The following is a 16523-nucleotide window of genomic DNA, read 5'->3' on the forward strand; positions in this document are numbered from 1 at the left end:
CAGAAGTGGTCGAGTGGAGCAGCAGGGCTCGAAGCGGGAACAGCGGGGACCCCAGGCTGGGCGGCGAAACATGGCGGACGGAAGGGACCAGGGAGCGGAGGCTCATTGGCCAAGTGAGCAGCAGATGGAGAGTGCCAGCATGAAGTGCGAAAGTAGGACAAGATATACCTACTTAAATGAAGTAGAATGGTAAAAGTGTGAAATTGTGAAGTGGGTTGGAAGAAAATAAGTTCCATTTGAATTGTGTGTGAAAAAGGGAAAAGAGTAGGAGAGGGTATGTTGAAGGATGGAGAAGTTCGTATGGAAGGTTGACAATTGAGGAAACACTTAGGAAAGTGACGCTCGGTTAATTTAGTCGCCCGTCCTGGGCTTCCTGGCGGGGGCTCTATGCGCCCCATCCAACTCCAGGGGTCGGGGGAAGGCCTCCGGCCCCATCAGCGCCTCGAGCAACACCACATCCGACCCCTCGCAGCCCTCGGGGAGGCCAACGATCCTCACATTCTGCCTCCTGGCTCTGTTCCCCAGCTCTTCAAGCTGCTCCTGCATCCTCCTCTGGCGGGCGTTCTGCTCTTCCACCTTGTGCTCCAGCTCCGCCACCGTGTCCGCTTGGCTGGAGAGCTTCCCCTCGACCTCCCTGAGCGCCTTCTCCTGGACAGCCTGCGCCTCGACCATTCGGTCCATTACCGCCCTCATCGGGTCCAACGTGTCCCTCTTCAATTCGGCGAAGCAGTTCTTAAAAAAACTCCATCTGCTGCTCCCTTGGCCAATGAGCCTCCGCTCCCTGGTCCCTTCCGTCCGCCATGTTTCGCCGCCCGGCCTGGGGTCCCCGCTGCTCCCGCTTCGAGCCCTGCCGCTCCACTCGACCACTTCTGGTCCAGTTGCTCATACCCTGGGGGGGGGCGGGGCGGGGGGATGCCTCTTCCCTATCGTCCCCTCAACCTAACCAGGTCGCCAGGTCCTGCAAAAGTCCATTTGCCCATCGCGGGCGGGAGCGATCTGACCTGCGACCTGCTTCCTCGAGGGCGCCACCGTAAGTCTAGTTTGGTGAAATCTAAGTGCCTTTATTTTAATTTTATCAATTGTGAAATATAAAAAGTTAAGTGAAATGCAATATTTTAATATCGCTATCTACATTTGTTCTAGACCTCCCTGGAATGTAACACCAATCTTGGATCTTTAGCATTTGTACTTCCCACTTCAGGCTTTCGTGTTGAAATTATGAGATTAAGTTATACCGCCAATAACGTTACTTATTTTGCTTTTTTTTTTAATTGGCATTTTTGTATCCCATATTCACCATCTGGATTGACAACAAATTTGTTTGGAGCAACAGTTAAAAATAATATGGTACATAACCGTGTGACGTACTGCATAGCAGAAGTCTTAAGACTTGATAATACTCTGATTGGTCAGGTTATGTGTACCCTCCGGCCTAGTCTCTTCAAAGGGATATATTTACTAGAGTGTGGAGAAAAGCAATAGAAATCATGACCAAGGTTTTGGGGGGAAAAACCGGTTTAAAAAAAAAATATTTTTATTAAAGTTTACATTTTTACACTGTACACACAGGAAAAAATGGGTGAAATGGTAGCAGTTTACCTGGTGTACCTTTTTCAGTGCCCCCCCCCCCCCTTGCCCTCCCCTTCTTCCTCTCCTTCTCCTCTTCTGCTATTTCCGGGTCTTATTCGAGGCCCTTTCTTTCACTGTAGGTGGTTTATTTGATGTTTGTCTTTTTCTTGTGGCTTTGTGTTGGGCCCTCTGATCCCCGTTTCGGTCTATCTCTGGGCTCCCCCTTGGTGTTTTGTCTGGTTTCGCCTCCCTATTGCCCCCCATCCCCCGTTCTATCAGTTATTGGCTTCGAACAGATCTTGCAACAGGCTGATGAATGGCTTTGTGGAAGCCATCTTCCAACCCTTGGATGGTATACTTGATCTTCAGATGGAGAAATACCGATGAGTCTGCCAGCCAGTCTGCAGCTATCGGTGGTATTGCTGATTGCTAGCCAAGCAGGATCCTCCAGCAGGAGATTAAGGAAGCAAAGGCAAGGTGTCTGTCCTCTTTCCTATATGAAGTACTGGCTGGTCCAATACCCCCGAAGTCTGTCACTCTCGGGCACGGCTCCACCAACCTTGGATATCGCCTCGAAGAAGGCTGTCCAGAACCTGACAAGTCTGGGGCATGTCCAGAACATGTGGACGTGGTTGGCCGGGCCTCCCTGGCACCATTCATATTTGTCCTCCACCTCCGGGAAGAACCTGCTCATTTGGGTTCTTGTCAGGTGTGCTGTTCACCACTTTTAGCTGCATGAGGCTTAGTCTTGTGCAGGAGGAGGTGGAGTTGGCCCTGTTCAGTGCTTCGCTCCAGAGTCCCCTCCCTTCTTCCGTTCCTAATTCTTCCTCCCCTTGTTCCATCTAGTGGGGAGTGTGTCCTTTTTAAAAGTTGCCTGTATATGTCCCCGCAGTTAATTTTTCCCATTCTGTCCGCGTCCAGTAATTCCTCCAACATTGTGTCTCTCGGGGCCCTAGGGTATCTTGGTGTCTTCTTACGGAGAAGGATTCTGTTTTGCAAATGCTGGAGTTCATGTCCGTTCGGTAATTCCAGTCTCTCCGCTAGCTCTTCTCGGGTCGTTGGTGTCCCCTGTGTAAAAGTCCCTAACTGTCAGTGTCTCCCACCCCCGTCCTGTCGCGTGTCCAGCATGGCTGGTGGAAACCTGTGGTTGCCACAGATGGGGGCCATGGTGGAACCCCTCACTCACCCTCTCTCTCTCTCTCCCACACCATAATACATAATCATTTTGTCTACTGTTTGGACAAAGTCCTTGGGGATGAAGATCGGTATGGATATGAACAGGAAGAGGAACCTGGGCATATGTTCATGTTGATCGTTTGCACCCTCCTGCAAGGGAAAGCAGGAGTGCATCCCATCTCTGTAGGTCCTTTTTACCTTCCTTCATCAGACTTGTCAGATTCCACTTGTAGATTCGGGTCCAGTCGTGGGCTATGTGGATTCCCAGGTAGCGGAATTTGTTTTGGGCTATTTTAAATGGAAGACCTTCCAGCTCTGCCCCTCCCCATCTTTGGTTCACCGGAAAGGAAAAACTTGTTTTAATATTGATATTTAATAGAGAGAAAATAGTTTAAAAAGTTGAGGAAATAACAGATTAGTAATTGACATGTGAAATAGACATTCAGAGGTAACCTAAATGGACAATGACCTGAATAATAGTTTACAAAGGTAACCAGGAAGTTTAACTGAAAAGGATAAATCTTTTGAAACATGACACTTTTTTAAAAAAAAAGCTGCATCCTTCCTCATTTTTGCATTTCACGCCTATATCTTTGTGATGCTATTGTGAACATTGGTTGCTAGATGATGCACACCAATTTCATGGTGACTTTATATTTCATTGAGGAAGTATTATCTATCGTAGTCAGAAATAAGAGATTGTTACAGTAAAAAATCAGCTTTATACCAACAAAAAATTATATATGTAATGAGCTTGTGGACTGAATTAACTGCATATTAAATGATTATACTATAACCAATGCGGATGCACCAGCCCACAATATAAACTTCTTTAAGAATGGGAAAGTCTTTGTGGTAACTTGAAGAGTTTATCCTTTTTTCAGTGCATGAAAATTCGATTTTCATTGCTTGACCTCTTGCTTAAATTGTCTACTTTGCTCTAACTGAGGTGGTCTCTGATCCACAACATTCTCTCAGCATAGCTCATGAGGCACTCAAAAGTAATGCACAACTATTCAATCCTCTGCCAACAAGAAATGAAAGCCCAACTAAGGACACTTTCTTTCAACTGTAATTTTAAGCTAATCTCAAGATTAATGTGCTTAGCAACAGCTGTATATAATTATTACACAAAGTAAATGACATTACAATTGTGTCCATCAGGATGTTTATGTGAACATTTTGCTTTAGTTAGCCATATTTCCTGGCTAATCATTTCATAATGCCGTATGGCTCAAGGAGGAAGTGGTCTAATTAAATTGAAATGCAGTTAAATTTACAGCGTGGGATAATGACTGATTTCACAGATCTACAACATCTTGGGCATATTTTATGCATTGGTTAGAACTTGATACCCGAGAGTGGCGAGAGTGATTGAGGGCCAGCAGACCAGAGTTGTGCTACAAGCTCAGCATTGTCCTTTGAGTGTGAAAAGCAAGTTCTGCTTGAAAAATTTGAAGGTTAACCAAAATTTGAACAAGCAGTTCTGCAGGAGCATGGGAAAGGTTATACTTAAGTCTAAAAAAGTAACTAGGTGCTCTGTTTAATTTACATTGGTGGGCTATGCCTATAAATGTATTCAGATACGCTTCTTTCATTATATGGTTTTAAGAACATTTTTATTTAAATAAATTACTCCATGCAGACACTATTTACATGATACAGATTTTATTTTATTTTTGAACAGGGGGTTTTATCCACGGCTACATTGAATATTTAACTCCAAAGGAGGAAATCACTGTCAGTCACTAGGAGTTGCAGGGGAAAAAGAGGAAAAACAAATCCTTTTAATGCAATGTTGGCTAATCAAGGATAGCTGAGTTTCTTTCTTCTCCAAATGTGTATGCAGGACATGTATGCATTATATTTTACAGAATGGAATTGTAATGCTAGTTGTCTTTTTGATGGTGTCTTTTATTGATTGACCAGTTGCATTTTTTTTTGATGGCTAATGTAAATTTTAATAATTAATTTGTTATGGGATGCTGGGTCAATATTGATTGCACATCCTTAATTGCCCTTGAAGGTGGTGTGAACTGCCTTGAACTGCCACAGGCCAAGTGATATAGGATACCCACAATGTTGTTAGGGAGGGAGTTCCAGGATTTTGATTAGTGATAGTGAAGGAAAGGCAATATATTTCCACGTCATGATTGTGTGTGGCTTGGAGAGGAACATTCAGGTGGTGGTGTTCCCTATGTCTGCTGTCCTTGTCCTTCTAGGTGGTAGAGGTCACAAGTTTGCAAGGTAACATCAAAGGGGTCTTGGTGAGTTGCTGAAGTGCTTGTAGATGGTACAGCCTGCTGCCACAATGCGTCGGAGTGCCAGTCAAGCAGGCTGTTTCCTGGAAAATGTCAATAGCAGTGTACCGAACAAGGTAGATGAGCTTGTGGCCCAGATTGTGACTGGCAGGTATGATGTGGTAGGCATCACCGAGACATGGTTGCAGGGGGTTCAGGACTGGCATTTAAACATCCAGGGATTCACAACCTATCGAAAAGACAGGGAGGTGGGCAGAGGGGGCGGGGTTGCTTTGTTAATTAGGAATGAAATTAAATCAATAGCACTAAATGACATAGGGTCAGATGATGTGGAGTCTGTGTGGGTAGAGTTGAGGAACCACAAAGGCAAAAAAACCATAATGGGAGTTATGTACAGGCCTCCTAACTGTGGTCAGGACCGGGGGCACAAAATGCACCACGAAATAGAAAGTGCATGTCAGAAAGGCAAGGTCACAGTGATCAAGGTGGACTGGGTAAATAATGCTGCCAGTGGACCCAAGGAAAGGGAATTCATTGAATGTTTACAGGAGGGCTTTTTGGAACAGCTTGTGATGGAGCCCACGAGGGAACAGGCCATTCTGGACTTAGTGTTATGTAATGAGCCAGACTTGATTAAAGATCTTAAAGTAAGGGAGCACTTCGGAGGCAGTGATCATAATATGGTAGAATTCAATCTCCAATTTGAAAGAAAGAAGGTAGAATCAGATGTAAAGGTGTTACAGTTAAATAAAGGTAACTACAGGGGCATGAGGGAGGAACTGACGAAAATCGACTGGGAGCAGAGCCTAGTGGGAAAGACAGTAGAACAGCAATGGCAGGAGTTTCTGGGAGTAATTGAGGACACAGTGCAGAGGTTCATCCCAAAGAAAAGAAAGGTTATCAGAGGGGGGATTAGGCAGCCATGGCTGACAAAGGAAGTTAGGGAATGCATCAAAGCAAAAGAGAAAGCCTATAATGTGGCAAAGAGTAGTGGGAAGTCAGAAGATTGGGAAGGCTACAAAAACAAACAGAGGATAACAAAGAGAGAAATAAGGAAAGAGAGGATCAAATATGAAGGTAGGCTAGCCAGTAACATTAGGAATGATAGTAAAAGTTTCTTCAAATACATTAAAAACAAACGGGAGGCAAAAGTTGACATTGGGCCGCTCCAAAATGACGCTGGTAATTTTGTGATGGGAGACAAGGAAATAGCTGAGGAACTAAATAAGTACTTTGCGTCAGTCTTCACAGTAGAAGACATGAGTAATATCCCACCAATTCCGGAGAGTCAGGGGGCAGAGTTGAATATGGTAGCCATCACAAAGGAGAAAGTGCTAGAGAAACTAAGAGGTCTAAAAATTGATAAATCTCCAGGCCCAGATGGACTACATCCTAGAGTTCTAAAGGAGATAGCTGAAGAAATAGTGGAGGCGTTAGTTATGATCTTTCAAAAGTCACTGGAGTCCGGGAAAGTCCAAGAGGCTTGGAAAATCGCTGTTGTAACCCCCCTGTTCAAGAAGGGAACAAGGAAAAAGATGGAAAATTATAGGCCAATTAGCCTAACCTCGGTTGTTGGCAAGATTCTAGAATCCATTGTTAAGGATTAGATTTCTAAATTCTTGGAAGTGCAGGGTCAGATTAGGACAAGTCAGCATGGATTTAGTAAGGGGAGGTGGTGCCTGACAAACCTGTTAGAGTTCTTTGAAGAGATAACAAATAGGTTAGACCAAGGAGAGCCAATGGATGTTATCTATCTTGACTTCCAAAAGGCCTTTGATAAGGTGCCTCACGGGAGACTGCTGAGTAAAATAAGGGCCCATGGTATTCGAGGCAAGGTACTAACATGGATTGACGATTGGCTGTCAGGCAGAAGGCAGAGAGTTGGGATAAAAGGTTCTTTTTCGGAATGGCAACCGGTGACGAGTGGTGTCCCGCAGGGTTCAGTGTTGGGGCCACAGCTGTTCTCTTTATATATTAACGATCTAGATGACAGGACTGGGGGCATTCTGGCTAAGTTTGCCGATGATACAAAGATAGGTGGAGGGGCAGGTAGTATGGAGGAGGTGGGGAGGCTGCAGAAAGATTTAGACAGTTTAGGAGAGTGGTCCAAGAAATGGCTGATGAAATTCAACGTGGGCAAGTGCGAGGTCTTGCACTTTGGAAAAAAGAATAGAGGCATGGACTATTTTCTAAACGGTGACAAAATTCATAATGCTGAAGTGCAAAGGGACTTGGGAGTCCTAGTCCAGGATTCTCTAAAGGTGAACTTGCAGGTTGAGCCTGTAATTAAGAAAGCAAATGCAATGTTGTCATTCATCTCAAGAGGCTTGGAATATAAAAGCAGGGATGTACTTCTGAAGCTTTATAAAGCATTAGTTAGGCCCCATTTAGAATACTGTGAGCAATTTTGGGCCCCACACCTCAGGAAGGACATACTGGCACTGGAGCGGGCCCAGCGGAGATTCACATGGATGATCCCAGGAATGGTAGGCCTAACATACGATGAACGTCTGAGGATCCTGGGATTATATTCATTGGAGTTTAGGAGGTTGAGGGCAGATCTAATAGAAACTTGCAAGATAATGAATGGCTTAGATAGGGTGGATGTAGGGAAGTTGTTTCCATTAGCAGGGGAGACTAGGACCCGGGGGCACAGCCTTAGAATAAAAGGGAGTCACTTTAGAACAGAGATGAGGAGAAATGTCTTCAGCCAGAGAGTGGTGGGTCTGTGGAATTCATTGCCACAGAGGGCGGTGGAGGCCGGGACGTTGAGTGTCTTTAAGACAGAAGTTGATAAATTCTTGATTTCTCGAGGAATTAAGGGCTATGGAGAGAGAACGGGTAAATGGAGTTGAAATCAGCCATGATTGAATGGCGGAGTCGACTCGATGGGCCGAATGGCCTTACTTCAGCTCCTATGTCTTATGGTCTTATTGTCTTAAAGCTTCTTGAGCGTTGGAGCTGCAAGTGGCGAATATTCCGTCACACACGTGACTTGTGCCTTGTTGATGGTGGACAGATTTTGGGAGTCAGGGAGTGAGTTACTCACTGCAGATGGAAGTCGTGAATAGTGCTGAGCTGATCATTAGCGATGACCCCCATTTATGACCTTATGATAGAAGAAAGATCAACTGAAGATGATAGTTGGCCGTAGTGCACCACCCTGAGGAACTCCTTGCAATGATGCCCTGGGACTGGGATGGTTGACCATCAATCACCATAACCATCTTCTTTTGTGCTAGGTGTGACTCCAGCCAGTGGAGAGATTTCCTCCGATTCCCATTGACTCCAGTTTTGCTGGGTTTCCTGGATGCCATACTTGGTCAAATGTTGCCTTGATGCCGAGAGCAGATGCTGTCCCTCACCTTTTGAATTCAGCTCTTTCTTTTTTTTGTATAAATTTAGAGTACCCAATTCATTTTTCCAATAAGGGGCAATTTAGCGTGGCCAATCCACCTACCCTGCACATCCTGAGTTTAGCTCTTTTGTCCAAATTGAGGTCAGGAGCTTTGTGCCCTCTCAGAACCCAAACTGGGTGCCGGTGAGTAGGTTATTACTGAGTAAGTGCATCTTGATAGTACAGTCAAGATCTCTTCCGTCACTTTTGTGATGATTGAGAGTAGACTAATGTGGTAATTAACCAAATTGGATTTGTCATGCTTCTTGTGGACGTTGCATACCTGGGCAATTTTCCACATTGCAGGTAGACCGCAGTGTTGTAGCTGTACAAGAACAGCTTAGCTGGAAGTGTGGCAAATTTTGGAAAATGTGTCTTCAGTACGATTGATGGAATGTTGTCAGTGGAATAAATGAAAGAGAACTTGCTTAACTTGACAATCCAATCCACTTATTTTGTAAACTGTTGTGTGCATCAGTCAGTATCTGTGCATTAGTCAGTATCTACTGTGTTAATTTAAGTGTCGCGAGCTCTGAATGCAGCAGTATAATTCTGTCAAAATGCCCCGTTTATGACAACTGTAATAACTAACCATTGTGTAATACCAAATGACATGCTTAGCTATTGTCAAACTTGGTGGTGGTATCACTGTCTTAATCAAAATTAAGAGCTCTTTTTAAAAAAAAAAATAGTTTGAAGTTCACCTGATTCTCTTCATGAAATCCAATGAATATACTATATTGAAGCATTAGTGGAATTAACCTGCTTGGAGGCAGAAAGTACTATCATTCTGTTATTTATTGGTTGCAGTCTACAAGTACAAGTTACATAGTTCTGTTGAAGTGAAACTTTGGTCTTTAAATAATCTTCCCCTTCATCCTCCTCGCTTCCTGGCATTAGGATTCTACAGTAGCTTTTGAATTGAGTTTATTTTATCTGACAGGAGACAGTAGGAGACTTCACACATGGAAGCAGACTTGCAACAGAGTTAAAAGGATGACCTTTTCTCTTCACTTCCTTCCGCATCATAATATATACTCCAGAGTACTGCATTGGATAATCTAATTATGGTATTTTTTCCCATACTGGGAGCTGCATTTAGAAAATTCCTGCTGGTGAAAAAATTGTTGAAGTTGAACAAAACCCTATGCGGAGCAGTCATTAATGCTTTCACTGTTGAGTTGCAGCCCATTGTTATAGCAAATTTGAAACTGGTGTGCAAAGGCATTATTCCTGGATTAATGAGGGGGTTATATTTCAAATGTATGTGATTGGCAACACATTGGCTTTATTAAATCAAAAAGTTATCTCTTCTCACTCATGTGTCAAAGGTACAGTAATATAGTGAGCATGGTATTTGAACTAGTCCTGCAGATCTTAAAGAGTACAAATCCCAACATGACAGGTTGAGGTTACATTCAGTAAATCTGGTAATACACCAGATTAATGTGCCAGATTGTTACAAAAGCAATTAAGTCACTCGTGCTCTTCAGGGAAGGGAATTTGCTATTGGTACCTTGCATATGGATCTAGTTTACAATATGACAGATTTTTGATGCTTTCTGAAGTGACCTAGTAAGACACTTGATTGCAAGTATAATTGTTACAAAGTACAATAATGTTGCCACTGTGACTGTGGTGGTTCAAGATCACAGCCAACTCAGCGCAACTGGACAATAAAGGCGCAAAAGGCAGGTACATAACCTGACAATGTTCTCTCCCAGCAAACTGAGCTGAAGCTTTAACAGAAAATGTTGGAAGTATCAGATCTTGCAACATCTGTGGAGAGAGCAATAGAGTGAACTTTTTAAATTGGCAACCCTTCCTCAGAGCTGGGAAAAGTTAGAATTTATGGGTGGGATTCTCCTGCAATCGGCGGGTTGGCCCGACGCTGGCGCCAAGAACGGCGCAAACCACTCTGGTGTCGGGCCACCCGGAAGTTGTGGAATCCTCCACACTTCCGGGGGCTAAGCTGGCGGCGGAGGGGTTGGCATGCGCAGAACCGCCGGCGTGTTCTGGCGCATGCGTAGGGCGTTTCTTCTCCACGCCGGCCATGGCAGAGCCCTACAGAAGCCGGCGTGGAGGGAAAGAGTACCCCCACAGCACAGGCCCGCCCGCAGATAGGTGGGCCCGATCGCGGGCCAGGCCACCGTGCCCCCCCCCCCCGCCCCCCCACCCCGAGGGCTCCAGTAGACGGCCCACCAGCCAAGCCGTGCCGTGATGCACCATGTCCATTGCCCCCCCCCCCCCGGGCCGGATCCTCCTGTGCCCCCCCCCCCCCCCCCCGAGGGCTCCAGTAGACTGCCTACCAGCCAGGTCGCGCCGTGATGCACCATGTCCATTTCATGCCAGCGGGACTGGCAGAAAACGGGTGGCCGCTCGGCCCATCGGGGCCCGGAGAATTGCTGGGGGGCGCTGATAACGGCCCCCGACCTGCGTGGCATGAACCCCGCCCTAAAACCGGCGCCAGAGAATTTGGCAGCCAGCGGCGGGGCGGGATTCACGCCTCCCCCCCCCCCCCCCCCCCCCCCCCCCCCCCCATTGAAAAGTTTACAAGAGATGAAGCATTTTGTAAATACAGGCAGCTGAGACGTGTAAGATCCATAAACTGCTGTCAACTTTTATAAATAGAAGCATGGACCAGCTGATGATACAAATATTTAAAATTTAGTTCGAGTCATGGGAGTTGTAATTGTTGCTGCATGACCATCTGAAAGTGTTACTAAGGGTTCAGTTGATGATTATGGTCCCCACTATTCCCAGTAGGAGCTTCGAAGCAAAACCGATCAGCGGTGATACTGACAAATATTTTTGCATATTGTCTGGAGCTGTTGGCAGGTGCATGGGCAGCTTTGAAACTGACAAGTCAACTGTTAAAATGCCAGCTGCTCCCTCCGACAGAAAGAATAAATGCCCAAATTGCCGTCTATTTGAGGTAAAGGAAATGATTTACCTTGGGTAATTTTGTCCCAATTTTTCTAATTGCATTTGCTTTCTCTAAATGAAACTGAAGTGGCAGCTGAAACATTGCATCCTGTAACAATATTGTCTTATAATTGTTAATGTCTTTTATTTGCTAATATCTATTAATCAAAAATATGTTAGAGTTTGGTTTATGTTTACAAATGCAGTGTACTGGAGATGTAAATTGGCAATTTAATAATCAGTGGTTGACTTTCTAGATTTAATAAATCCAAAAATGTTTGCTTGGTTGTTGAATGAGTTTTAAATTATGCTTGTTCCACTTTAAGTTTATGCAATGCAATTATTGCAGTTACAAATTTATGTCTGTAGTTTTACTGTGGTATGTGCAAGTCCATCCATTCGTCTTTTGGAAAGGGAATTATTCTACCTTTGCCCCTCTTCCCAACCATAATGTTACCTCTTTTGCCAAATGGGTAAGATTAATGGGCAACCTGAACTCATTCTACGCAGTTATCTGGGAGGAGTGGATATACAAGCAAATTCTGCAACTGGTTTGTGATGATGCGTTTAAAAAAAAAACCTTTCTTTAAACAAGACTGATCGATTCTCGTCTCTCCTCTCTCTGCAATGGGGAACAACTGTTTGAAATGGATTGAGTCAGAACGGATGTTGTAGTTGACTTAAATCAAAAAGGTGGTTGAATATTTGATTATGAACAAATCGTATCTCTGGTTGTAACAAAATTGTGAGTTGTAACATAAGTATAGGTGAAGATAATCACATATCATATGTAATGGTGCCAGAAATGCTGGCTCCATGGAAATGCCATGTCAAGTAAAGACCATTAATGGAAATGAAATGAAAATCGTTTAATGTCACAAGTAGGCTTCAATGAAGTTACTGTGAAAAGCCCCTAGGCGCCACATTCCGGCGCCTGTTCGGGAAGGTTGGTACGGGAATTGAACCATGCTGCTGGCCTGCTTTGGTCTGCTTTAAACGCTAGCTATTTAGCCCTGTGTGCTAAACCAGCCCCTGTAAAGTAGAATGTGAAGTTAGTTACATTCCCTATAGACCCCATCAGCCTAATAATTCTGAGGTCACTGCACTCCTTCCATTTGGCCTCTTGTGCAGTCCAGATTTAATTTTTCATTCCTGAAACATTGCTGAATGTACCTTCAGCTGCCCAGGCCCTAAAGGTCTGGCATTCCCTCCCTCAACCTCTGTACCTCACTAAACTCCTCGATTTTCCTTTAAAGCCTGCCTCCGCAACCAAGCATCTGCTCGCCTGTCCTCTGATGAATCTTAATTGAAAATTACTCCTGCATAGCGCCTTTGGATGTTAGTGCGCTACAAATGCAAGTTGTCATTAGCTACTCATGGTCTCATGGAGCTGCGGTCAAAGAGAACCTCTTTTTGGGTTAAATTGTGAAATACAGTAGATATTTGTTGTACGTGATCTGTAGAAACTGAGTCAGAAATATTGAATGTCTGGCTTGGGTAAGACCTATGTTGTTGCTATATCAGTGTCATTTTGTGATTGACCCACAAGAAACTCTTGTTGAGTGACTTGCTAACGCACATCTCTCAAGATGTTCAGATCAATTTCCTCCCCTCTTCTTGAGAGATTAGAATCTTATATCATTGAGATACTGAAATGATGTGTCTGTCATTATGGTAAATTTAAACACAGAAATACTCAGGAAATGTTTGTGGAGAGAGAAACAGCATTAAGCTTTAGATCAGAAATGTTAAAGGGTGGGCAGCATGGTGGCATATTGGTTAGCACTGCTGCCTTGACGCACCGAGGTCCCAGGTTCGATCCCGGCTCTGGGTCACTGTCCTGTGGAGTTTGCGCATTCTCCTCGTGTTGCGTGGGTTTCGCTGCCACAACCCAAAGATGTGCAGGCTAGGTGGATTGGCCACGCTAAATTGCCCCTTAATTCGTAAAAATGATTTGGGTACTCTAAATTTATTTTAAACTGGCAGGACTCTGGCCAATGCCAAAATTGTGAAAAACAATTGGGCGGACAATCGTTTCGGACGCCAAAATTGCAGCAGGCACCGATTTCACGCCAAATCTCAATTCCCGCATCGACAGCGGCATCAATGCTTTCCACAACACGCGTATAGTAAACAAAATTTGCATATCATTAGTGGGCTCGACCTGATGTTCTCCAGGGCCCCCACGATCCTCTGCCTCCAATGGGTGAATTCCCGATGGCGAGGTTCACTTGTGCTTTTAAAAATTGTGAAGGTGTCCACCCCAGAGACAGTATCTGCAAGCTTAACACTTAATGCGGAGAAATGCAGAGAAACCAGCCTGTCACAAGGCGTGACCAGCCGTTATTAAACCCGCACCCAACTGTGTAGCAATGGCCCTTAACTTTGAATAATTTGTGTGGGTGATTTGAAGTATTGATCATGTGGACATGTGATCAAACTGACTTCAGATAAACCTTATTGCTCCAAGAACCGACATCTTTGGGGCAGAACGGTGGCACAATGATTAGCACTGCTGCCTCACAGCCCCAGGGACCTGGGTTCAGTTCCAACCTTGGGTCACTGTCTGTGTGGAGTTTGCGCTTTCTCCCCGTGTCTGTGTGGATTTCCTCTGGGTGCTCAGGTTTCCTCCCACAGTCCAAAGATGTGCAGGTTAGGTGGTTTGGCCATGCTAAATTGCCCCTTAACATCCGAAAGGTTAGGTGGAGTTATTGGCTTCCAGGAATAGGGTGGAGGTGTGGGCCTAGTAGGGTGCTCTTTCCAAGGGCCGGTGCAGACTCGATGGACCAAATGTCCTCATTCTGCACTGTAGGGATTCAATGATTCTATGACTGTCAGTCTAGAAACCAATAGGGCGATAGAGGGACCATTCCTCCAGCAAGAAGACAAAAGCCCTGTCTGGACAACCAATTACTCCAGGGAGTGAGAGAGAGAGGAGCGAACTTGTCCCCGCCTTCAAAAAATCATCCTGACAGGAACTTGGCTATAACTTTGCCTGGAAACCCATTCATCCAAAGAACCACATGCAATTTAAAGGACTGAAATTTGAACACCTCATTTACTATTTGCATTCCTACTAATAATCTGAAAGCAGGCTTTGTCTCTAGAATTCATCTTTACGTGTGTGTGTGTGTGTGTGTGTGTGTGTGTATGTGTATATATCTATATGCATGAGGGAGTGTTTCATTGCATTTACATTCCAGGGTGTGGTATGAGTAAACAAACATTTTTCTTTTGATTTAAACTTAACCAAAAGCCTGCTTCATGCTTATACTGAAAATCACAGCACAAAAAGCTTTGCAATGCTTCCTCTGACAGCAGTTATCCCACCATCTCTCCCTGTCCATAACTTAATGGATTTTTCAAATCTGTTAAAAATGACTTTCATTAAATTTATTTTTGATTACAGCAAATACCTGGAAAAAAAATACCATAACTTCAATTTATAGGATCTCTTTAATGTAATAAAATGCCCCAAGGTACTTCACAGGAGTGTTATAAAGCAAAGCTTGACACCAAACCATTCGGGCCTATAACCAAAAATTTGTTTCAAAGAGGAAGGTCTTGAGCAGTCTCTCACAGGTAAAGAGAAGCAAAGAGATCATTAGGTTGAGGGAGGGAAATCCAGACCTTTTAGGGCCTTTACCATTTAAGGCACAGCCTCCACTGGTGGAGGAATTAAATGTTCAGAAATAGATTTGAATAGTACTGAATGCCTTGAAGTGGCTGGGGCTGGAGGAGTTTAGAGTGATGGGGAGAGGCAAGACCATGGTGGAATTTGAAAAGAAGGATTAGAACTTTTAAAATTGAGGCATTGCCTAATTGAGAACCAATGTATGTTAGCAGTGAATGGGACTCTGTCTGATTAAGGACATGGGTAGCAGAGTTCTGGATGACCTGAACTTTATGGAGGGAGGATGTGAGACAACAGAGAGGAGTGCATTGGAATAACGGGCAGCAACAGTAAATGAGCTGAGGCAGTGATGGAACCAGGAAATGGGGGGAGAAAAAAGGCAACCTCCATGATGGGTCAGGATACATGGTCAGGAGCTTATCTTGGGGTGGGTGGTGGTCCGAACAATCTGGTTCAGTCTCCGATGGTTGACTGGAGAGGGATTGAGTCACTGGCCGGGGAAGGGTGTTTATAGCAGGTATCAAAGACGATGGCTTTGATTTTCCTAATATTTAATTGAAGGAGGTTTCTACTCATCCAGTATTGGATATTGGACAAGTCGTCTGATAATTTAGATATGACAGAGGAGTTGAGATAGAGCCTGTGGTGAGTACTTTCAGCATATATGCGACAACTGGTGCTGTGTATGTAAGCATGGGTATATATATATATCATTGTACGTATTGAGTGAAAAGTTGTTTTTCATTTATCGGACCAATTATTACGTTTTAATATTCTAAAATAAGGGGAGTATGAAGAGATTTCACTTGTGTGTAATCTTGTATACACTAATGGGGAGCACAGTGGTTAGCATTACTGCTTCACAGCGCCAGGGTCCCAGGTTCGATTCCCGGCTTGGGTCACTGTCTATGCGGACTCTGCACGTACTCCCCGTGTCTGCGTGGGTTTCCTCCGGGTGCTCCGGTTTCCTCCCACAAGTCCCAAAAGACGTGCTGTTAGGTAATTTGGACATTCTGAATTCTCCCTCTTGTGTACCCGAACAAGTGCCAGAATGTGGTGCTAGGAGCTTTTCACAGTAACTTCATTGCAGTGTTAATGTAAGCCTACTTGTAACAGTAAAGATTATTATTATTCATGCTGATTTGTGTCCTGTGCGTGATGTTGGGTAGGTTAATACAATAATAAAGCAGATCATGTGCTGAACCATCTTTTATTCATAAAGACCACTGAAATGCTTCTGTATGACAGACCAGTGAAATGGATTGAAATCATTTGTAAAGAAACTGACTGTTAGTCTGAAAAAATGACAGTAATATTATGACAAGAAATCAGTGAGAGTAATCCATATTCTCTTTCATGTCACTGATTTAATGGGTTGTTTAGATTCTTAACTTAACTATATTAAGTCAATAAATTTGAATATTTTAACTGTTGAATGTCTGATGTAAAGGAAACTTTCATCAAAACATATATTGTAGATATATCTTCACTTGATTTTCATAACTTGCATTGTATTTTGTCCAAATCGTGAATTAACTTGTTTGCCAATCCATCAACGCGG

The 16523-nt window shown here is 44.1% G+C and overlaps 1 protein-coding gene across 9 annotated transcripts in view; it reads left to right on the forward strand.

The window, feature by feature from the left end:
* The window catches only part of osbpl3b (oxysterol binding protein-like 3b), a 263221-nt gene that overhangs the window by 29634 nt on the left and 217064 nt on the right, over window positions 1-16523 (forward strand). Inside the window, exon 1 of one of the 9 annotated variants that reach the window (XM_072509460.1) lies at window positions 11320-11338. The exons of the other annotated variants lie outside the window; for them this stretch is intronic. The gene's annotated coding sequence lies outside the window, so the exon portion shown is untranslated. Of the gene's footprint in view, window positions 1-11319; window positions 11339-16523 lie in introns of those variants that run through there. 9 annotated transcript variants of the gene reach the window in all.

Source organism: Scyliorhinus torazame, chromosome 6 (genome assembly GCF_047496885.1).
Source record: "Scyliorhinus torazame isolate Kashiwa2021f chromosome 6, sScyTor2.1, whole genome shotgun sequence".
In the NCBI taxonomy this organism is placed as follows: domain Eukaryota; kingdom Metazoa; phylum Chordata; class Chondrichthyes; order Carcharhiniformes; family Scyliorhinidae; genus Scyliorhinus; species Scyliorhinus torazame.